This window comes from Bombina bombina, chromosome 3 (genome assembly GCF_027579735.1).
Source record: "Bombina bombina isolate aBomBom1 chromosome 3, aBomBom1.pri, whole genome shotgun sequence".
NCBI lineage: Eukaryota > Metazoa > Chordata > Amphibia > Anura > Bombinatoridae > Bombina > Bombina bombina.
Window position 1 is genome coordinate 595,172,620 of NC_069501.1, and position 25,887 is coordinate 595,198,506.

The following is a 25,887-nucleotide window of genomic DNA, read 5'->3' on the forward strand; positions in this document are numbered from 1 at the left end:
ATTTGTTGTGAAAGCCAAATTTAGATAGTGTCATAAATAAATGGTCACATTCTACGGAGTCAAAAGCTTTCTCCGCATCAAGGGAGATTATAGCCTCATCTTGGCTTAGTTCTTTGTGAATATTTTTATTCTTTTCTCTATTAATATAATCCATTGCAATAAAAACTTTTCTTATATTAGATGTTGAGTTCCTTCCTCTTATAAAACCTGTTTGATGTTTGGTCTGGATGTATTAAAGAATTTACAACAGTTTGAAGTCTTTCGGCTATTATACTTGTTAACAATTTGTAATCTGTGTTTAATAGAGATATGGGTCTGTAAGATCCCATATCTTCAGGATTCTTTTGGGGCTTAGTGATTAAGGTTGTCCATGATGCCGTAAAGTTAGAAGACATCCTTTTATTATTTGTAAAATATGAATTAAAAAGGTCTTCTAAAATTGGGGTTACATAGTCTATCATTATCTTGTAGTATTCATTTGGAAGGAGATCTGGTCCTGGGGATTTACAATACTTCAATTTATTAATTGCTTTCTTGACTTCATCCTCTGAAATAGGGAGCAAGATTTTAAACATTATCTCTTGAGTAATTTTAGGTAGTTTTACAAAAATTCTTTCTTATTTTTAATATCTAATTTCTGTGATGTGTATACTTTTTGATAATATTCTAAAAATCCATTTGTTATATCTTCTGTATTATTACATATCCTCTCGTCCCATTTTATTGTGTCTATAAATGTACTCTTGTTAACATTCTTGACTATTTTTGCCAGAAATTTTCCTGACTTGTTCCCAAATCTGTAAAATTTTGCTCCCTGTCTCAGTTCTTGTTGAGTGTAGGAGTATATCAACCAGATGTCCCTAGCTTTTTTCGCCTCTACATATTTACACCATTTCTGAGCTGTAGGGTTTTCTAGATATTTATTAAATGATGAGGTGAGGTTATTTATTATTTCTCTTTCTCTACTCTTGTTTATTTTTAAATTTACTGGAAAACGCAATAATCTCTCCTTTCATTACTGCCTTAGAGGCCTCCCACATTATCTCAGGTTTATCCATATACATACGATTTAAGGAGATGTACTTCTGCCATTTCAGAATAAGGTGCTTATTAAATTCAGGATTATTAATCAGATGTGTTGGAAAGTGAAATCTCCTAAAAAAGTATCGGGAGCTATCTAGATTAATATCTAATAAAATGGGAGCGTGGTCTGAGATTGTAATGTTTTTAATAGTGGCCTTAACATTTGCCCCAGTCATTTTTTCCGAAATTAAAAACATGTCTAACCTCAAACGTTTCATGTGCCTGGGAGGCACAAGTATATTCTCTCTTTACTGGATTATTTATCTTCCATATATCTTTTAGGTCAAGGTTATTTATAAAAGTTTTCAAAAGTTTAGCCTCCAACCTATCTCTTTTCATTTTTTTCCCCTTTTTTTGGGCCTGTATCTATCCAGCAGTATCTGAAAAACCATATTATAATCACCCCCACGATCAAATTTCCTTCCTGACATTCCATTATTCTAATTTGTAATTTAGTCCAAAATTCTGGGGAGTATTCATTTGGCCCATAGACATTACATAATGTAAATTTTTCCCTTCTTACATCAATTTTCAAAATGACATACCTCTCTTCTGGGTCTAGCTCAACTGCTGAAATTGAATTATGAAGACCTTTTCTAAATAAAATAGCGACTCCTTTTTTCCGTTTCTTACAGGGAGTTCCTACCACCTCTCCCACCCATCCCGTTTTTAATTTTAACAGTTCTTCACCCTTAAGATGCGTCTCCTGGATGAACGCAACATCTCATATCTCTACAATGTTTAATTATAGCCTTCCTTTTTTTGGGGGAAGTGATGCCACGCACATTCCAGGAGACACACCTAAAACATGTTTTACTACTTATAAACTGAGCCATTATCTTTAATCTCTAAGTTAGATATAAATAGGAGAGGACGAGTGAGGAGGGGGCAAGAAGAAAAAAAAATATATATAATAAAATAATAAAAAAAATATATATATAAAAAAAAATATGTATACATTTATCCACATACATACTTCCCAGGTCAACAAGCCATCTGAGTTTTACTCCTTTAGGAGTTTAGACATGAATAACTCAACCTCTTTAATATTTTAAGAATAACAGAATAGAGGGCGCCACATAGTGCAGGTCAAAAACAACTTTAAATGGCGATAAGATAAGATCAGTAGATAAGATAAGATCAGTAGAGTCCTACTCACACAATGTAAAGCACAGATGTGCAGTACCAGCAGTCCGGAACCACATGTCGTCTGGTAGACCAGCGGAAGATGTCACCAATGGGATTCCTCGTCTCACCAGGAAGAGTCCAGAGATGCCCAGATTGGAGTGGTCAGAATGAGCCAATGGAGCAGGGATCAGCGGGGATCAACCAGCAGGTCCAGAGACTCAATGCAAGGTGTTGGAAAGGTCCAGAGGATGTTTCACTAAGGACAAAAATAATGATTCAGCAGCAGATGGAGAGTTAAAAAAGATTAAAATTTATTATAATAATAAAAACAACAGCAATGCGTTTCTCAGTGCAACACACTGTTTCATCAGGCTATACAAACAAACTCTCAGCTGCCATATTTAAAACCAAATTAGACCAATCATGAATCAGAAAAAAAAGCACACCCCAAAAGGAGCATACTAAAATAGCTGTGGAGGGGGGGGCGTGTCCGGGCCAGGGCCTAAGATGGCTGCTAAATTGGGAGCTCTCTAAAGTAAAATTACAATCCGCCTTGTAATTAGGACATTTTCATTCATCCAGATAGAATCTGATTCTCATGAAGTAGAGAGCACTTTGCAGGACTGGAATATATTTATATTTACAGAAAAAGAAGCTTCCCAAGCCGGACTGCAGGGATTTTTTGGCGGCCTCTAAGGAAGGAAAACCCAGCACCCCCCCCCCCCCGGGGAACCGGGGTAAGCGGAGTAAGAATTGTACCTCTGCACTCACTCAGAGTGGTATCTGTACCCACCCCCATTAAGCTACCATGGATGATTTATACCTTGCTGTTAAGGCTTTGATGGAGAAGCGGGAAGCATTAATATGCGAGAGAGCTGACCGAATAGTTGCGCAACAGGCCCTGGGAGAAACCGCGCCTAATGATAGTGAAGCATCACAGAGCGATCCGCCACTATTCCCACCCCACAGTCTGAGCCCTAAGAGTGAAGGAAAGCAAGCACGGAACATACCCAAAGATATCCCGCTTGCCTCAGCTCCAGAGTGGCATGAGCGGAGGGCGCCTGATTGCGCTGAGAGGGACTGGAGCCTTAAAGATGCGAACCGCCACCTTTTGGTCTGGTGCGATCAGCGGAGCTACCTGCTTGAGGGCCAAACATGGGGTCCTGATCCGGGACCGGCCTTGTTCGCTGCCTGGGGGGATGCGGCCGGCCTCCCTGGGTGGTGGATGGAGCCTCCTGGCGGAATCTCCCCTGAGTATAGTAGTGGCCTATTCTGGGAGTTCAACGGCTGGCTTGACGGCGAGATACGTCTCTCCTGCTTTCTCGACTGTCCTAGCACCGTGGAGTCCGGGAGGTCTCTAATTTTGCCTTGCGGCTTCGATCTGACAGGTATCGGGTGACATTGCAATAATATGTGGACTCCTAGGTCCGGCATTGGGGACCTCATCCCTCCCTGCATTGAGAACTTGGGCCTCCTCATATAAAATGTGTGTGTTGATGTTGGCCATGTTGGATCTGTTACCCGGGTTCATTCGATAGCAACCGCTTACTTAGATTCCTAGGTCTATGCTTCCTGGCTTAATATGTCTAACTGTTATGTTCGGTAAATGGAGTGTGAAAGTACTATAACTTATGATTATACCTGCTAGCCTAGTAATGTATAGTGTGCTAATATTGGCGCATAGGCGTATATTTCTGTTTGTTTAGGTAGATATCTGTAACACTGCTAAACTAACTATGGTTTTTTTTCTTTCTATATATAAGAAGGGAGTACAACAGTAGAGAAAGCGTGTAAATAGCGACATAATATGGCCTGCAACTTATCCCTCACACTGTGCAGTTATTATGTTGGCCTTAATGCTATCATTCCACACTGTATATTATGATGCTATGTTAACCTGCCTATTGCTGTATAACTAGTACTTGCTGTATTGAGACTAAGATAAAAATTTGATTTATGTGCAGCAAGTGGTGAGATATTAGAGTTAAATGGAGCAGTAGTGTGGGATTCAGATTTATATTGGTGCTCTTCCTACTTTTAAGGCATTTAATACTTGTTGAGCTGGAGGGGTAACGGCTAGTTCCTGCATGTATCTTTATACAAGCACATTTGTCTTTAGGGTTATGGAGATCCTGTCCCTATAATGCATAGCACCCATAATTCTGGTCTTAGGTACACACAAAGCTTTATTTAAAAGTTTGAACGAAACCTATAATCTTTCCAGTTTTAACTACCCCTTGTGTGCCCCACACATGTGCTTAGTTTACAATCGTCCTTAGTTACACAAATAGTTTTTATCTTCCATATAAATTTTTCAGATGATAGATCTGTGCAGCATTGAGTATCATACCTTTAATAGGCTCTCTTTTGGTTAAATGGTGGCCTATACCACTGACAGTAATGTTTATATAGAATTCGCTAATTAGCTGGGTCCTAGAGAGCCCCTGTAACTCTACCCCCTACGTTTCCCACAATACTTATTTTTAGGATGTATTGCCCGAAAGTGGCTGTTAAATCTCAACTGTGATATGTCTCATTCATACTTTAGCATATATTAGGGGAAGTGTATGACAAAATGCAGACCACCTATAGGGTTAATATTCTGGGTGAAATGTTTTAGTACTGAAATTGTTTGTAGTATATGTTCTGCTGAAGATATAAAGGACACGTACAAGCCCACATAGGTTACGAATTTGTTATTGCATTTAGGCTTATAGCAAGCTAGGTGTTTGTTTTGTGCTATATGTCCTTTTGTACATGTACTTTTGTAAAATGAGGTAATATCCATGGCTGGAAAATATACCTTTGGGTTAGGATATGCTTTGATCCTACAGATGTGAAGACATGCTTGTTTGATTAATTATGTAAATCCTGATGTATGACAAATGGGCATGTTGCCATGATGTTTCTTTCTGACATTCTGTGTTTGTTTGCCATTTTACCTCAATAAAAAACTATTTAAAAAAAAAAAAAAAAATAGCTGTGGAGGGGGTGAACAATTATATCTACGATAAAAGGCAGTCCCAATGTACAGTAAAAAGATATGAGTGGGAATAATGTTATGAGGGTATAAAAGCATAAACCCTCATATCATTAGACGTAATGAGTACCAAAATAGGTGTATAAAGTGAGGAATATATATAAAGGTAGTGTATTATAAAGATAACTACAATTTAACCCCTTAACGACTGAGGACGTGCAGGGTACGTCCTCAGAAAAAAGGCAGTTAACGCCTGAGAACGTACCCTGCACGTCCTCAGTGTGGAAAGCAGCTGGAAGCGATCCTGATCACTTCCAGCTGTTTTCCGGTTATTGCAGGATGCCTCGATATTGAGGCATCCTGCAATAACATTTTTTACCCCTCCGGTGCAGAGAGAGCCACTCTGTGGCCCTCTCTGCACCGGACATCGATGGCCGCATTCGTTGGTGGGTGGGAGCTGAAGTGGGAGGTGGGTGGGCGGCCATCGATGGCTTCTTGGTCAGAGAGGGGGGCGGGATCGGGGGCGGTATCGCCGGGGGCGCGCGCGGGCGCGCGCGCGTGCACGGGGGGTGGTGGGCGGGCGCGTGCACGGGGAGGGAGCGGGTGGGAACCACTTACACTACAGAAACGTTTTTTTGTATTATGGGGAGAAAGGAGGGAAAAAAATCCCTAATTAAAGTCATCTAAGGGATCTGGGAGGGGGTGGGGGATTAGTCTTGGGGGGGGGAAGCTACACTGCAGAAACACCAAAAAATAAAAAAATAAAGACATTTTTACATGCAAACTGGGTACTGGCAGACAGCTGCCAGTACCCAAGATGGCCCCCAATAAGGCAGAGGGGGAGGGTTAGAGAGCTGTTTTGGGGGGGATCAGGGAGGTTGGGGGCTAAGGGGGGTAATCTTACACAGCAGCATATGTAAATATGCTATATATAAAAAAAGGATACCTTTTATTTTAGTACTGGCAGACTTTCTGCCAGTACTTAAGATGGCGGGGACAATTTTTGGGGTGGGGGAGGAAAGAGAGCTCTTTGGGAGGGATCAGGGGGTCTGATGTGTCAGGTGGGAAGCTGATCTCTACACTAAAGCTAAAATTAACCCTGCAAACTCCATACAAGCTACCTAATTAACCCCTTCATTGCTGGGCATAATTCACGTGTTGTGCGCAGTGGCATTTAGCGGCCTTCTAATTACCAAAAAGCAACACCAAATCCATATATGTCTGCTATTTTTGAACAAAGGAGACCCCAGAGAAGCATTTACAATCATTTGTGCCATAATTGCACAAAATGTTTGTAAATGATTTCAGTGAGAAATCTAAAATTTTGAAAAATGTAACGTTTTTCTTTATTTGATCGCATTTGGCGGTGAAATGGTGGCATGAAATATACCAAAATGGGCGTAGATCAATACTTTGGGTTGTCTACTACACTACACTAAAGCTAAAATTACCCCAAAAAGCTCCCTACATGCTCCCTTATTAACCCCTTCCCTGCTGTGCATAATACACGCATGGTGCGCAGTGGCATTTAGCGGCCTTCTAATTACCAAAAAGCAACGTCAAAGCCATATATGTCTGCTATTTCTGAACAAAGGGGATTCCAGAGAAAAATTTACAACCATTTATGCCATAATTGCACAAGCTGTTTGTAAATAATTTCAGTGAGAATCCTAAAGTTTGTGAAAAAATTTGTGAAAAAGTGAACAATTTTTTTTATTTGATCGCATTTGGCGGTGAAATGGTGGCATGAAATATACCAAAATGGGTACAAATCAATACTTTGGGATGTGTTCTAAAAAAAAATATATACATGTCAAGGGATATTCAGGTATTCCTGACAGATATCAGGGTTCCAATGTAACTAGCGCTCATTTTGAAAAAAAGTGGTTTGGAAATAGCAAAGTGCTACTTGTATTTATTGCCCTATAACTTGCAAAAAAAGCAAAGAACATGTTAACATTGGGTATTTCTAAACTCTGGACAAAATTTAGAAATTATTTAGCATGGGTGTTTTTTGGTGGTTGTAGATGTGTAACAGATTTTGGGGGACAAAGTTAGAAAAAGTGTGTTTTTTTCCATTTTTTCCTCATATTTTATATTTTTTTTATAGTAAATGATAAGATATGATGAAAATAATGGTATCTTTAGAAATTCCATTTAATGGCGAGAAAAACGGTATATAATATGTGTGGGTACAGTAAATGAGTAAGAGGAAAATTACAGCTAAACACAAACACCGCAAAAATGTAAAAATAGCCCTGGTCCCAAATGGACAGAAAATGGAAAAGTGCTGTGGTCATTAAGGGGTTAAATGTGTTACTTATATATACAATCATTATAGTGTGAATAACCATCAGGGGCATATAACAAGTGAGGTGAAAGAGATAATACATGAGGTACCTAATGGAAGTGTGGGATAAATACGTGTAAACTACCAATAGTGCGGGTGCTAACAGGAGGGGGGGAGGGGAAAAACACAGACTACACAAGTTACCGATGTATTGATCGGCTTTTTCCGTGAAGGCTTCACATCCCATTCTTTTTTATATCTTTTCACTGAGTTTAGTTGTCTAGACATGGTTCGGCACTAATCTGTTCACATTGGTGTTTCCATCTCAAACTCTTATTAGATTTTGACACTTATCATTTCATTATGGTTATGTTTTCCCTTTCACACACTCCCCATCCATTATGTCACTTCGTCTATGATTGGTTTTTCATTTATTCCACTCAACAGACAGGGTTCTGTCTATTGGCCAACACTCACACACCCTTGTTACTATGGGTACCACCACTCCCCAATCATGATCCCTTGTCACACTCGGAATTTCTATATAGCTTTATTTTGCATTGTCTTTAGTGTATATATTAACGTAACTCACTTATCTATTATTATGTCAAACTGATATATTTAAGTTTTCCATTTTGTACCATCGATATATAGCCTTTACATCAGGCGTGATGATTCACTCCCCTTTGTTTATATGATATACGTCACGTCAACACACTCCCCTTTTTCATTTTCCATTATGTGTACCGGGACCCTAAAGACATTGTATTCTGTCTGCTACATCTTATCACCTAATACTAGTCACTTAGGGGAGATCAAATCCTCTTCCTGTTTGGCTAGTCTGTATTACGATCTAGATGCTTTTTCCATATATTTTCACCTATTGCGTGTATTGTCATGCCCCTTACACTGACATCATTAGCTCTGTATGAGCTGTACATACCCTCGTAGCCATGGCAACAAGGGGCCTCCCGTATTATATAATATTATGGTTATATTGTATCACAGGCTTGATCTGCTAAGCATTTTACTCACGATGGGTCCTCTAGTCTCTGAGTGTTTAACCTGATGTTTGTTTATTTTTATGGTGAATCTCTGCACCTCTATGTTTGGCGATTCTGCTCATGTAACCCCCTCCCCTTTTCTGACATCATTTTATAAAATTTTCTTTTCATTAAACACACGTATAAACTGACTAATTATATTCTTATAATAAGTACATGCTCCCTGAATCTGGCTGTACCAGCCGAATGGTGACAAAAAAGTATCATTACTTAGTATAAACTATATGTCTTTAAAGGGACACTGTAGTCAGAAATGATATGCAAATAAAATCGTAGTATAGTTTTAAAACTCCTATTTTTTAATGTACTTCATTTATTAAATATGTACCCTTTTGCCAATAATTTACTTTGAAATATTAATTGTTTCCCAACCTACTTGTATGTCAGCCGTTACGGATTCCCAATCCGTGCTGACAACTGCAGTTGTAACATGGCGTTTTTCTGAACTAATGCGCATGCGCGAGTTACCGCAGCGTCACAGGAAACGTCACCATCTGCAGTAGAATAAGGCAAGTAGAATCTATCAGCAGCAGTCGAGTGAGCTGCGCACATCACGTAAATACATAGCTTACGATCGCTTCCAGAATCGCCCTAGAGTAAACGAGCAAAACTATACTTAAAATGAAAACTAGCAGGTACGCTCCGCATTTTTCCGGCCCAGCGTACCTGGTTTTCAATCCGCCGCCCTGGAGGCAGCGGATCCCATAGGAATCAATGGGAGTCTGACCATAGCGAAAGTTCAGGTTCGCTGCTGCCAGACATCCCATTGATTCCTATGGGAAATGTCTACACCTAACACCCTAACATGTACCCCGAGTCTAAACACCCCTAATCTGCCCCCCTACACCGCCGCAACTAAATAAATGTATTACCCCCTAAACCGCCGCTCCCGGAGCCCACCGCCACTATAATAAATATGTTAACCCCTAAACCGCCGCTCCCGGTCCCCGCCGCAACTATAATATATGTATTAACCCCTAAACCGCCGCTCCCAGACCCCGCCGCCACCTACATTATACCTAGTAACCCCTATCCTGCCCCCCCCTATACCGCCGCTCCCGGAGCCCACCGCAAGCTACATTATACATATTAACCCCTAATCTGTCCCCCCCTACACCGTCGCCACCTATAATAAATTTATTAACCCTATCCTGCCCCCCCTACACCGCCACCACTGTAATAAAATGATTAACCCCTAAACCTAAGTCTAATACTAACCCTCACACCCCCCTAACTTAAATATTAATTAAATACATCTAAATAAATGTAACTCTTATTAACTAAATGAATCCTATTTAAAACTAAATACTTACCTTTAAAATAAACCATAATATAGCTACAATATAAATAATAATTATATTGTAGCTATCTTAGGATTTAATTTTATTTTACAGGCAAATTTCAATTTATTTTAACTAGGTACAATAGCTATTAAATAGTTATTAACTATTTAATAGCTACCTAGCTAAAATAAAGAGAAATTTGCCTGTAAAATAAATCCTAACCTAAGTTACAATTACACCTAACACTACACTATACTTTAATAAATGAATCCTATTTAAAACTAAATACTTACCTGTAAAATAAACAATACGATAGCTACAATGTAATTAATAATTACATTGTAGCTATCTTAGGATTTATATTTATTTTACATGTAACTTTGTATTTATTTTAGCTAGTTAGAATAGTTATTAAATAGTTATTAACTATTTAATAACTACCTAGCTAAAAGAAATACAAAATGACCTGTAAAATAAATCCTAACCTAAGTTACAATTAAACCTAACACTACACTATCATTAAATTAATTAAATAAATTACCTACAAATAACTACAATTAAATTCAATTAAATAAACTAACTAAAGTACAAAAAATAAAAAAAGCTGTTACAAAAAATAAAAAAATAAGTTACAAACATTTAACAAATATTACAACAATTTTAAGCTACTTACACCTAATCTAAGCCCCCTAACAAAATAACAAAGCCCCCCAAAATAAAAAAATGCCCTACCCTATTCTACATTAAAAAAGTTCAAAGCTCTTTTACCTTACCAGCCCTTAAAAGGGCCTTTTGCGGGGCATGCCCCAAAGAAAACTGCTCTTTTGCCTGTAAAAGAAAAATACAACCCCCCCCCCCCAACATTAAAACCCACCACCCACATACCCCTAATCTAACCCAACCCCCCCTTAAATAAACCTAACACTACCCCCCTGAAGATCATCCTACCTTGAGTCGTGTTCAGCCAGCCGACCACCGATGGAACCGAAGAGGAGATCCGGAGCGGCAGAAGTCATCATCCAAGGGGCGCTGAAGAAATCTTCCATCCGATGAAGTCATCATCCAGGCGGCGCTGAAGAAATCTTCCATCCGATAGAAGTCTTCATCCAGGCGGCGTCTTCAATCTTGATTCAGTCAAGCCAATCAGATTTTTCTACCTTAATTCCGATTGGCTGATAGAATCCTATCAGCCAATTGGAATTCGAGTGACGCCATCTTGGATGACGTTACTTAAAGGTACCGTCATTCGTCGTTAGTCGTCGGGAAGAAGAGGATGGATCCGCGTAGGCTCCTCTGAAGATGGCTCCGCTCCGCTCAGGATGGATGAAGATTGAAGACGCCGCCTGGATATAGACTTCTATCAGATGGAAGATTTCTTTAGCGCCGTCTGGATGATGACTTCATCGGATGGAAGACTTCTTCAGCGCCCCTTGGAGGATCACTTCTGCCGCTCCGGATCTCCTCTTCGGTTCCATCGGTGGCTCGGCTGAGTGAAGACAACTCAAGGTAGGATGATCTTGAGGGGGGTAGCGTTAGGTTTATTTAAGGGGGGTTTGGGTTAGATAAGGGGTATGTGGGTGGTGGGTTTTAATGTTGGGGGGGGGGGTTGTATTTTTCTTTTACAGGCAAAAGAGCAGTTTTCTTTGGGGCATGCCCCGCAAAAGGCCCTTTTAAGGGCTGGTAAGGTAAAAGAGCTTTGAACTTTTTTAATGTAGAATAGGGTAGGGCATTTTTTTTATTTTGGGGGGCTTTGTTATTTTATTAGGGAGCTTAGATTAGGTGTAAGTAGCTTAAAATTGTTGTAATATTTGTTAAATGTTTGTAACTTATTTTTTTATTTTTTGTAACTTAGCTTTTTTTTATTTTTTGTACTTTAGTTAGTTTATTTAGTTGAATTTAATTGTAGTTATTTGTAGGTAATTAATTTAATGATAGTGTAGTGTTAGGTTTAATTGTAACTTAGGTTAGGATTTATTTTACAGGTAAATTTCTGTATGTTTGTTTTGGGCACAGAAATTGTTGCCAACACTCGCATTGGTGCTGTAATTACCATTTTTGAATAAGTAACTGATATTTTCAAGGGGTTAATAACCATTGGGCCACTGATTTCACTATGAATATATACAGGGTACATCCCCTTCCATGCCATGCAATTATTTTTTAGCCTGGCCCAATGGTGTTTTGGGCACAGAAATTGATGCCAACAATGGCATTGGTGCTGTAATTTTCATTTTTGAATAAGTAACTGATATTTTCAAGGGGTTAATAACCATTGGGCCACTGATTTCACTATGAATATATACAGGGTACATCCCCTTCCATGCCATGCAATTATTTTTTAGCCTGGCCCAATGGTGTTTTGGGCACAGAAATTGATGCCAACAATGGCATTGGTGCTGTAATTTTCATTTTTGAATAAGTAACTGATATTTTCAAGGGGTTAATAACCATTGGGCCACTGATTTCACTATGAATATATACAGGGTACATCCCCTTCCATGCCATGCAATTGTTTTTTGCCTGGCCCAGTGGTGTTTTGGGCACAGCAATTGATGCCAACCTGGGCATAGGTGCTGTACTTTTCTTTTTTGAATAAGTAACAGATACTTTCAAAGGGTTAATAACCATTGGGCCACTGATTTCACTATGAATATATACAGGGTAGATCCCCCTCCGTGACATGCAATTGTTTTTAGCCTGGCCCAATGGTTTTTTAGGCACAGAAATTGATGCCAACACTGGCATTGGTGCTGTAATTACCATTTTTGAATAAGTAACATATATTTTCAAAGGGTTAATAACTATTGGGCCACTGATTTCACTATGAATATATACAGGGTAGATCCCCCTCCATGACATGCAATTATTTTTTAGCCTGGCCCAATGGTGTTTTGGGCATAGAAATTGATGCCAACAATGGCATTGGTGCTGTAATTTTCATTTTTGAATAAGTAACTGATATTTTCAAGGGGTTAATAACCATTGGGCCACTGATTTCACTATGAATATATACAGGGTAGACTCACCTCAATTACCTGCAATTGTTTTTAGCCTGTCCCAATGGTGTTTTGGGCACAGTAATTGATGCCAACACTGGCATTTGTGCTTTAATTACCATTTTTGAATAAGTAACAGGGATTTTCAAAGGGTTAATAACCATTGGGCCACTGATTTCACTATGAATATATACAGGGTAGACCCATCTCCATGACATGCAATTGTTTTTAGCCTAGCGCAATGGTGTTTTGGGCACAGAAATTGATGCCAACCCTGGCATAGGTGACATAATTCTCATTTTTGAATAAGTAACTGATATTTTCAAAGGGTTAATAACCTTTGGGCCACTGATTTCACTATGAATATATACAGGGTAGATACCCCTCCATGACATGCAATTGTTTTTTGCCTGACCCAGTGGTGTTTTGGGCACAGAAATTTATGCCAACACTGACATTGGTGCTGTAATTACCATTTTTGATTAAGTAACAGATATTGAGGGTTAATAACCATTGAGCCACTGATTTCATTATGAATATATACAGGGTAGACCCCCCACCATGACATGCAATTGTTTTTAGCCTGGCCCAATGGTGTTTTGGGCACATAAATGAATGCCAACACTGGCATTGGTGCTGTAATTCCCATTTTTGAATAAGTAACAGAGATTTTCAAAGGGTTAATAACCATTGGGCCACTGATTTCACTATGAACATATACAGGGTAGATCCCCCTCCATGACATGCAATTGTTTTTAGCCTGGCCCAATTGTGTTTTGGGCACAGAAATTGATGCAAACCCTGGCATAGGTGACATAATTCTCATTTTTTAATAAGTAACTGATATTTTCAAAGGGTTGATAACCATTGGGCCACTGATTTCACTATGAACATATACAGGGTAGATCCCCCTCCATGACATGCAATTGTTTTTAGCCTGGCCCGATTGTGTTTTGGGCACAGAAAATGATGCCAACCGTGGCATATGTGACAAAATTCTCATTTTTGAATAAGTAACATATATTTTCAAAGGGTTAATAACCATTGGGCCACTGATTTCACTATGAATATATACAGGGTAGATCCCCCTCCATGACATGCAATTGTTTTTAGCCTGGCCCAATGTTTTTTTTGGGCACAGAAATTGATGCCAAAACTCGCATTGGTGCTGTAATTACCATTTTTGAATAAGTAACTGATATTTTCAAGGGGTTAATAACCATTGGGCCACTGATTTCACTATGAATATATACAGGGTACATCCCCTTCCATGCCATGCAATTATTTTTTAGCCTGGCCCAATGGGGTTTTGGGCACAGAAATTGATGCCAACAATGGCATTGGTGCTGTAATTTTCATTTTTGAATAAGTAACTGATATTTTCAAGGGGTTAATAACCATTGGGCCACTGATTTCACTATGAATATATACAGGGTACATCCCCTTCCATGCCATGCAATTGTTTTTTGCCTGGCCCAGTGGTGTTTTGGGCACAGCAATTGATGCCAACCTGGGCATAGGTGCTGTACTTTTCTTTTTTGAATAAGTAACAGATACTTTCAAAGGGTTAATAACCATTGGGCCACTGATTTCACTATGAATATATACAGGGTAGATCCCCCTCCGTGACATGCAATTGTTTTTAGCCTGGCCCAATGGTTTTTTAGGCACAGAAATTGATGCCAACACTGGCATTGGTGCTGTAATTACCATTTTTGAATAAGTAACATATATTTTCAAAGGGTTAATAACTATTGGGCCACTGATTTCACTATGAATATATACAGGGTAGATCCCCCTCCATGACATGCAATTATTTTTTAGCCTGGCCCAATGGTGTTTTGGGCATAGAAATTGATGCCAACAATGGCATTGGTGCTGTAATTTTCATTTTTGAATAAGTAACTGATATTTTCAAGGGGTTAATAACCATTGGGCCACTGATTTCACTATGAATATATACAGGGTAGACTCACCTCAATTACCTGCAATTGTTTTTAGCCTGTCCCAATGGTGTTTTGGGCACAGTAATTGATGCCAACACTGGCATTTGTGCTTTAATTACCATTTTTGAATAAGTAACAGGGATTTTCAAAGGGTTAATAACCATTGGGCCACTGATTTCACTATGAATATATACAGGGTAGACCCATCTCCATGACATGCAATTGTTTTTAGCCTAGCGCAATGGTGTTTTGGGCACAGAAATTGATGCCAACCCTGGCATAGGTGACATAATTCTCATTTTTGAATAAGTAACTGATATTTTCAAAGGGTTAATAACCTTTGGGCCACTGATTTCACTATGAATATATACAGGGTAGATACCCCTCCATGACATGCAATTGTTTTTTGCCTGACCCAGTGGTGTTTTGGGCACAGAAATTTATGCCAACACTGACATTGGTGCTGTAATTACCATTTTTGATTAAGTAACAGATATTGAGGGTTAATAACCATTGAGCCACTGATTTCATTATGAATATATACAGGGTAGACCCCCCACCATGACATGCAATTGTTTTTAGCCTGGCCCAATGGTGTTTTGGGCACATAAATGAATGCCAACACTGGCATTGGTGCTGTAATTCCCATTTTTGAATAAGTAACAGAGATTTTCAAAGGGTTAATAACCATTGGGCCACTGATTTCACTATGAACATATACAGGGTAGATCCCCCTCCATGACATGCAATTGTTTTTAGCCTGGCCCAATTGTGTTTTGGGCACAGAAATTGATGCAAACCCTGGCATAGGTGACATAATTCTCATTTTTTAATAAGTAACTGATATTTTCAAAGGGTTGATAACCATTGGGCCACTGATTTCACTATGAACATATACAGGGTAGATCCCCCTCCATGACATGCAATTGTTTTTAGCCTGGCCCGATTGTGTTTTGGGCACAGAAATTGATGCCAACCGTGGCATATGTGACAAAATTCTCATTTTTGAATAAGTAACATATATTTTCAAAGGGTTAATAACCATTGGGCCACTGATTTCACTATGAATATATACAGGGTAGATCCCCCTCCATGACATGCAATTGTTTTTAGCCTGGCCCAATGTTTTTTTTGGGCACAGAAATTGATGCCAAAACTCGCATTGGTGCTGTAATTACCATTTTTGAATAAGTAACTGATATTTTCAAGGGGTTAATAACCATTGGGCCACTGATTTCACTATGAATATATACAGGGTACATCCCCTTCCATGCCATGCAATTATTTTTTAGCCTGGCCCAATGGGGTTTTGGGCACAGAAATTGATGCCAACAATGGCATTGGTGCTGTAATTTTCATTTTTGAATAAGTAACTGATATTTTCAAGGGGTTAATAACCATTGGGCCACTGATTTCACTATGAATATATACAGGGTACATCCCCTTCCATGCCATGCTATTGTTTTTTGCATGGCATGGAAGGGGATGTACCCTGTATAAGTAACAGATACTTTCAAAGGGTTAATAACCATTGGATCACTGATTTCACTATGAATATATACAGGGTAGATCCCCCTCCATGACATGCAATTGTTTTTAGCCTGGCCCAATGGTGTTTTGGGCACAGAAATTGATGTCAACCCTGGCATAGGTGCTGTAATTACCATTTTCTCCTGTTAAGTGTGGTCAGTCCACGGGTCATCATTACTTCTGGGATATTATCTCCTCCCCTACAGGAAGTGCAAGAGGATTCACCCAGCAGAGCTGCTATATAGCTCCTCCCCTCTACGTCACCTCCAGTCATTCTCTTGCACCCAACGAATAGATAGGATGTGTGAGAGGACTGTGGTGATTTAATTAGTTTATTACCTTCAATCAAAAGTTTGTTATTTTATAATAGCACCGGAGTGTGTTATTCATTCTCTGGTAGAATTTGAAGAAGAATCTACCTGAGTTTTTTCTATGATTTTAGCCGGAGTAGTTAAGATCATATTGCTGTTTCTCGGCCATCTGAGGAGAGGTAAACTTCAGATCAGGGGACAGCGGGCAGATTAATCTGCAAAGAGGTATGTAGCAGTTTGTTATTTTCTGACATGGAATTGATGAGAAAATCCTGCCATACCGTTATAATGTAAACTCAGCCTTAAATGCAGTAGATGTAGCTGGTATCAGGCTGTCATGTATGTATATTTTACACTTCAGTATTCTGGGGAATGGTACTTCACTGGTTTTATACTGTATGCATAGATTTTACCTAATTTGCAGGGACTTGCAATAGGTTTTAAATAACAATTGATTTATTGAGGTTAAACGTTTTTTTGCTGGCATGTAAAAACGTTTATTTCTCTGAGGTACTGGGTGAAAAAATGTTGTGGGCACTATTTTTTCCACTTGGCAATAGTTTTGTTTAATTTAAAGCAGTTCACTGATCTCTCTCACTGTTATGTGTGAGGGGGAGGGGCAATTTTTGGCGCTTTTACTACGCATCAAAAAATTCAGTCAGAGGTTCATTTTCTTCCTGCATGATCCGGTTCATCTCTTCAGAACTCAGGGATCTTCAAATCCTTTTTTGAGGGAGGTAATCATCACAGCAGAGCTGTGAAGAGTGTAGCTGACTGTAATAAAAAACGTTTATTTGTGTATTTTTTCTGCTGACAGGGTTAGTTATCCTTTGCTAATGGGAACAATCCTTTGCTAAAATTGTATATTTCTTACAAAGATTTGATGCTATAACTTAATTATTTTCAACTGTCATAATTTTTTCTGTGCTTCTTATAGGCACAGTTCGTTTTCATATAATTGTAAATTACTTGAAAAAGCATTTCCAAGTTGCTAGTTAATTGCTAGTGTGTTAAACATGTCTGATTCAGAGGAAGATACATGTGTTATATGTACTAATGCCAAAGTGGAGCCCAATAGAAATTTATGTACTAACTGTATTGATGCTACTTTAAATAAAAGTCAATCTGTACAAATTGAACATATTTCACCAGATAACGAGGGGAGAGTTATGCCGACTAACTCGCCTCACGTGTCAGTACCTGCATCTCCCGCTCGGGAGGTGCGTGATATTGTAGCGCCGAGTACATCTGGGCGGCCATTTCAAATCACATTACAGGATATGGCTACTGTCATGACTGAAGTTTTGGCTAAATTACCAGAACTTAGAGGCAAGCGTGATCACTCTGGGGTGAGAACAGAGTGCGCTGATAATATTAGGGCCATGTCAGACACTGCGTCACAGGCGGCAGAACATGAGGACGGAGAACTTCATTCTGTGGGTGACGGTTCTGATCCAAACAGATTGGATTCAGATATTTCAAATTTTAAATTTAAGCTGGAAAACCTCCGTGTATTACTAGGGGAGGTGTTAGCGGCTCTGAATGATTGTAACACAGTTGCAATACCAGAGAAAATGTGTAGGTTGGATAAATATTTTGCGGTACCGGCGAGTACTGATGTTTTTCCTATACCTAAGAGACTTACTGAAATTGTTACTAAGGAGTGGGATAGGCCCGGTGTGCCGTTCTCACCTCCTCCGATATTTAGAAAAATGTTTCCAATAGACGCCACCACACGGGACTTATGGCAAACGGTCCCTAAGGTGGAGGGAGCAGTTTCTACTTTGGCTAAGCGTACCACTATCCCGGTGGAGGATAGCTGTGCCTTTTCAGATCCAATGGATAAAAAATTAGAGGGTTACCTTAAGAAAATGTTTGTTCAACAAGGTTTTATATTGCAACCTCTTGCATGTATTGCGCCTGTCACGGCTGCAGCAGCATTTTGGTTTGAGTCTCTGGAAGAGACACTTGAATCATCTACACTAGATGAGATTACACTCAAACTTAGAACCCTTAAGTTAGCTAACTCATTTATTTCAGATGCCGTAGTACATTTAACTAAACTTACGGCTAAGAATTCCGGATTTGCCATTCAGGCACGCAGAGCGCTGTGGCTAAAATCCTGGTCAGCTGATGTTACTTCTAAATCTAAATTGCTTAACATACCTTTCAAAGGGCAGACCTTATTCGGGCCCGGGTTGAAGGAGATTATCGCTGACATTACAGGAGGTAAAGGCCATGCCCTGCCTCAGGACAAAGCCAAACCTAGGGCTAGACAGTCTAATTTTCGTTCCTTTCGTAATTTTAAAACAGGAACAGCATCAACTTCCTTTGCACCAAAACAGGAAGGAGCTGTTGCTCGCTACAGACAAGGCTGGAAACCTAACCAGTCCTGGAAAAAGGGCAAGCAGGCCAGGAAACCTGCTGCTGCCCCTAAGACAGCATGAATCGAGGGCCCCCGATCCGGGACCGGATCTAGTAGGGGGCAGACTTTCTCTCTTCGCCCAGGCTTGGGCAAGAGATGTTCAGGATCCCTGGGCGTTAGAGATCATATCTCAGGGATACCTTCTGGACTTCAAATCCTCTCCCCCAAGAGGGAGATTTCATCTGTCAAGGTTGTCAACAAACCAAATAAAGAAAGAAGCGTTCCTACGCTGCGTACAAGATCTTTTATTAATGGGAGTGATCCATCCAGTTCCGCGGTCGGAACAAGGACAAGGGTTTTACTCAAATCTGTTTGTAGTTCCCAAAAAAGAGGGAACTTTCAGGCCAATCTTGGATTTAAAGATCCTAAACAAATTCCTAAGAGTTCCATCGTTCAAGATGGAAACGATTCGAACAATTTTGCCCATGATCCAAGAGGGTCAGTACATGACCACAGTGGATTTAAAGGATGCTTACCTTCACATACCGATTCACAGAAATCATTACCGGTATCTAAGGTTTGCCTTTCTAGACAGGCATTACCAGTTTGTAGCTCTTCCATTCGGATTGGCTACAGCTCCAAGAATCTTCACAAAGGTTCTGGGTACTCTTCTGGCGGTACTAAGACCGCGAGGAATTTCGGTAGCTCCGTACCTAGACGACATTCTGATACAAGCTTCAAGCTTTCAAACTGCCAAGTCTCATACAGAGTTAGTACTGGCATTTCTAAGGTCGCATGGATGGAAGGTGAACGAAAAGAAGAGTTCTCTATTTCCACTCACAAGAGTTCCCTTCTTGGGGACTCTGATAGATTCTGTAGAAATGAAGATTTACCTGACAGAAGACAGGTTAACAAAGCTTCAAAATGCATGCCGGGTCCTTCATTCCATTCAACACCCGTCAGTAGCTCAATGCATGGAGGTGATCGGCTTAATGGTAGCGGCAATGGACATAGTACCTTTTGCACGCCTACATCTCAGACCGCTGCAATTGTGCATGCTAAGTCAGTGGAATGGGGATTACTCAGATTTGTCCCCCACTCTGAATCTGAATCAAGAGACCAGAAATTCTCTTCTATGGTGGCTTTATCGGCCACACCTGTCCAGGGGAATGCCATTCAGCAGGCCAGACTGGACAATTGTAACAACAGACGCCAGCCTTCTAGGTTGGGGTGCTGTCTGGAATTCTCTGAAGGCTCAGGGACTATGGAATCAGGAGGAGAGTCTCCTTCCAATAAACATTCTGGAATTGAGAGCAGTTCTCAATGCCCTTCTGGCTTGGCCCCAGTTAACAACTCGGGGGTTCATCAGGTTTCAGTCGGACAACATCACGACTGTAGCTTACATCAACCATCAGGGAGGGACAAGAAGCTCCCTAGCAATGATGGAAGTATCAAAGATAATTCGCTGGGCAGAGTCTCACTCTTGCCACCTGTCTGCAATCCACATCCCGGGAGTGGAGAACTGGGAGGCGGATTTCTTAAGTCGTCAGACTTTTCATCCGGGGGAGTGGGAACTTCATCCGGAGGTCTTTGCCCAGATACTTCGACGTTGGGGCAAACCAGAGATAGATCTCATGGCGTCTCGTCAGAACGCCAAGCTTCCTCGCTACGGGTCCAGATCAAGGGATCCGGGAGCGGTTCTGATAGATGCTTTGACAGCACCTTGGACCTTCGGGATGGCTTATGTGTTTCCACCCTTCCCGATGCTTCCTCGATTGATTGCCAGAATCAAACAGGAGAGAGCATCAGTGATTCTAATAGCACCTGCATGGCCACGCAGGACTTGGTATGCAGATCTAGTGGACATGTCATCCTGTCCGCCTTGGTCTCTACCTCTGAAACAGGACCTTCTGATCCAGGGTCCATTCAAACATCAAAATCTAACTTCTCTGAAGCTGACTGCTTGGAAATTGAACGCTTGATTTTATCAAAACGTGGTTTTTCTGAGCCAGTTATTGATACCTTAATACAGGCTAGGAAGCCTGTTACCAGAAGGATTTACCATAAAATATGGCGTAAATACTTATATTGGTGCGAATCCAAGAGTTACTCATGGAGTAAGGTTAGAATTCCAAGGATATTGTCTTTTCTACAAGAAGGTTTAGAAAAGGGGTTATCTGCTAGTTCTTTAAAGGGACAGATTTCAGCTCTGTCCATTCTTTTACACAAACGTCTGTCAGAAGTTCCGGACGTTCAAGCTTTTTGTCAGGCTTTAGCTAGGATCAAGCCTGTGTTTAAAACTGTTGCTCCGCCATGGAGTTTGAACTTAGTTCTTAATGTTTTACAGGGTGTTCCGTTTGAACCCCTTCATTCCATTGATATCAAGTTGTTATCTTGGAAAGTTCTGTTTTTAATGGCTATTTCCTCGGCTCGAAGAGTTTCTGAGTTATCTGCCTTACATTGTGATTCTCCTTATCTGATTTTTCATTCAGACAAGGTAGTTCTGCGTACTAAACCTGGGTTCCTACCTAAGGTGGTCACTAACAGGAATATCAATCAGGAGATTGTTGTTCCATCTTTGTGTCCTAATCCTTCCTCGAAGAAGGAACGTCTGCTACACAATCTAGATGTAGTCCGTGCCCTGAAATTTTATCTACAGGCAACTAAGGATTTTCGTCAAACGTCTTCCCTGTTTGTCGTTTATTCTGGTCAGAAGAGAGGTCAAAAAGCTTCGGCTACCTCTCTCTCCTTTTGGCTTCGTAGCATAATACGATTAGCCTATGAGACTGCTGGACAGCAGCCTCCTGAAAGAATTACAGCTCATTCTACTAGAGCTGTGGCTTCCACTTGGGCCTTTAAGAATGAGGCTTCTGTTGAACAGATTTGCAAGGCTGCAACTTGGTCTTCTCTTCATACTTTTTCCAAATTTTACAAATTTTACACTTTTGCTTCTTCGGAGGCTGTTTTTGGGAGAAAGGTTCTTCAGGCAGTGGTTCCCTCCGTATAAAGAGCCTGCCTGTCCCTCCCGTCATCCGTGTACTTTTGCTTTGGTATTGGTATCCCAGAAGTAATGATGACCCGTGGACTGACCACACTTAACAGGAGAAAACAAAATTTATGTTTACCTGATAAATTCATTTCTCCTGTAGTGTGGTCAGTCCACGGCCCGCCCTGTTTTTTATGGCAGGCTTAAAATTTTTTTGGATTATACTCCAGTCACCACTACACCCTTGGGCTTCTCCTTTCTCGTTGGTCCTTTGGTCGAATGACTGGAGGTGACGTAGAGGGGAGGAGCTATATAGCAGCTCTGCTGGGTGAATCCTCTTGCACTTCCTGTAGGGGAGGAGATAATATCCCAGAAGTAATGATGACCCGTGGACTGACCACACTACAGGAGAAATGAATTTATCAGGTAAACATAAATTTTGTTTTTGTGCAGAGTTACTTAGAAATTGCTACTATTGTGTGAAAAAGCTCATACATATCTGAGCAGTCACATCTTAAAAAGACCCTTTGCTGGAAAAAAGAGGGTCTATCATTTCAGATGAGGGCTTTTATGTCCCTCTAGGATGAAGTTTACTAACATAAAAATGTTGCTCACCGGAATCCACAGCTAAAACAAATTAGGCATCAGTTGTCCTCTTATGATATGAATAATCACCATGAGAAATAATAAACACGTCCCCCAATGACTACCATGGAGTTTGCTATGAAACTCTTGGAAGGCTACTATACAGCTGAGAGCTCTAGCGTAAGTAAACAATTGTATACATTGTAAAAAGGTTTATTTGTAGCAGAGGAACATTAAACACCTTGTAATTACAATACTTTTTCTTTCCTAAGATATGATGAGTTCACAGCGTCATCAATTACTTTTGTGAATATCACTCCTGGCCAACAGGAGGAGGCAAAGAGCACCACAGCCAAGCTTTTAAGTATCACTTCCCTTCCCACAAACCCCAGTCTGTCATTCTTTTGCCTTGGTGCATGGAGGAGGTGAAGTTTTTGGTGTCTAAAGAAAATTAGATTTCTGCGCTTCAAGTAAGATTTGCTGTGAACTCACCATATCTTAGGAAAGAAAAAGTATTGTAATTAGAATCGCCTAGATTTAGAGTTTTGTCGGTAAAGACCCGCGGTGCTAACAAGCCTTTTTTTTCCAGCGCACCCTTAAGACAACGCTGGTATTACGAGTTTTCTGAATGGCTGCGTTAGCCTCAGAAAAGGGAGCGTTGAGCATAATTTAGCTCCACTTCAACCCTCAATACCAGCGTTGCTTACGGTAGTGGTAAGCTGGAAAAACGTGCTCGTGCACGATATCCCCATAGGAAACAATGGGGCTGAGCTGGCTGCAAAAAAACCTAACACCTGCAAAAAATCAGCGTTCAGCTCGTAACGCAGCCCCATTGTTTCCTATGGGGAAACACTTTCTAAGTCAACACCTAACACCCTAACATGAACCCCGAGTCTAAAAACCCCTAACCTTACACTTATTAACCTCTAATCTGCCGCCTCCGCTATCGCTGACACCTACATTATATTATTAACCCATAATCTGCCGCTCCGTACACCGCCGCAACCTACATTAGGGGCAGATTAGGGGCTAATAAATATAATATAGGTGTCGCCGATGTTAGGGACAGCAGATTAGGGGTTCATAGCTATAATGTAGGTTGCGGCGGTGTCCGGAGCGGCAGATTAGGGGTTAAAAAAAATTATAGGGTTTGCGATGTGGGGGGGGGGGGGCTCGGTTTAGGGGTTCATAGGTAGTTTATGGGTGTTAGTGTACTTTGTAGCACTGTAGTTAAGAGCTTTATGTTCCAGCGTTAGCCCATAAAACTCTTAACTACTGACTTTTTTTTGCGGTTGGAGTCTTGTCGGTAGAGGCTCTACCGCTAACTTCTTCCAAGACTCGTAATACCAGCGTTAGGCAAATCCCATAGAAAAGATAGGATACGCAATTGACATAAGGGGATCTGCGGTAGCCTTGAGTCGGGGAAAGAAAGTGAGTGGTAGACCCTTTCCTGCCTGACTCGTAATACCAGTGGGCGTTAAAAAGCAGCGTTAGGACCCCTTAACACTGCTTTTTAACCCTAACACAGAACTCTAAATCTAGGCGAATGTGTTTAATGTTGCTCTGCTACAAATAAACCTTTTTACAATGTATACAATTGTTTACTTACGCTAGAGCTCTCAGCTGTATAGTATCCTTCCAAGAGTTTCATAGCAAACTCCATGGTAGTCATTGGGGGACGTGTTTATTATTTCTCATGGTGATTATTCATATCATAAGAGGACAACTGATGCCTAATTTGTTTTAGCTGGACATAAAAGCCCTCATCTGAAATGATTTTAAGATGTGACTGCTCAGATATGTATGAGCTTTTTCACACAATAGTAGAAATTTCTAAGTAACTCTGCACAAAAATGGTAATTATAGCACCTATGCCAGGGTTGGCATCAATTTCTGTGCCCAAAACACCATTGGGCCAGGCTAAAATCAATTGCATGTCATGAAGGGGGATCTACCCTGTATATATTCATAGTGAAATCACTGGCCCAATGGTTATTAACCCTTTGAAAATATCTGTTACTTATTCAAAAATGGTAATTACACCACCAATGTCAGTGTTGGCATCAATTTCTGTGTCCAAAACACCATTGGGCCAGGATAAAAACAATTGCATGTCATGGAGGGGGATCTGCCCTGTATATATTCATAGTGAAATCAGTGGCCCAAATGTTATTAACCCTTTTAAAATATAAGTTACTTATTAAAAAATGAGAATTATGTCACCTATGCCAAGGTTGGCATCAATTTCTGCGCCCAAAACACAATTGGGCCAGGGTAAAAACAATTGCATGTCATGGAGGGGGGTCTACCCTGTATATATTGCTAGTCAAATCAGTGGCCATATGGTTATTAACCCTTTGAAAATATCTGTTACTTATTCAAAAATGGTAATTACAGCACCAATGCCAGTGTTGGCATCAATTTCTATGCCCAAAACACCATTGGGCCAGGGTAAAAACAATTGCATGTCATGGAGGGGGGTCTACTCTGTATATATTCATAGTGAAATCAGTGTCCCAATGGTTATTAACCCTTAATATCTGTTTCTTATTCAAATATGGTAATTACAGCACCAATGTCAGTGTTGGCATAAATTTCTGTGCCCAAAACACCATATGGCCAGGCTAAAAACAATTGCATGTCATGGAGGGGGATCTACCCTGTATATATTCATAGTGAAATAAGTGGCCCAATCGTGATTAACCCTTTGAAAATATCTGTTACTTATTCAAAAATGAGAATTAGAGCACCTATGCCAGTGTTGGCATCAATTTATGTGCCCAAAATACTGTTGGGCCAGGTTAAAAACAATTGCATGTCATGGAGGGGGGTCTACCCTGTATTTATTCATAGTGAAATCAGTGTCCCAATGGTTATTAACCCTTAATATCTGTTTCTTATTCAAATATGGTAATTACAGCACCAATGTCAGTGTTGGCATAAATTTCTGTGCCCAAAACACCATATGGCCAGGCTAAAAAAAATTGCATGTCATGGAGGGGGATCTACCCTGTATATATTCATAGTGAAATAAGTGGCCCAATCGTGATTAACCCTTTGAAAATATCTGTTACTTATTCAAAAATGAGAATTAGAGCACCTATGCCAGTGTTGGCATCAATTTATGTGCCCAAAATACTGTTGGGCCAGGTTAAAAACAATTGCATGTCATGGAGGGGGGTCTACCCTGTATTTATTCATAGTGAAATCAGTGGCCCAATGGTTATTAACCCTTTGAAAATATCAGTTACTTATTAAAAAATGAGAATTAGAGTACCTATGCCGGGGTTGGCATCAATTTCTGTGCCCAAAAAAACATTGGGCCAGGCTACAAACAATT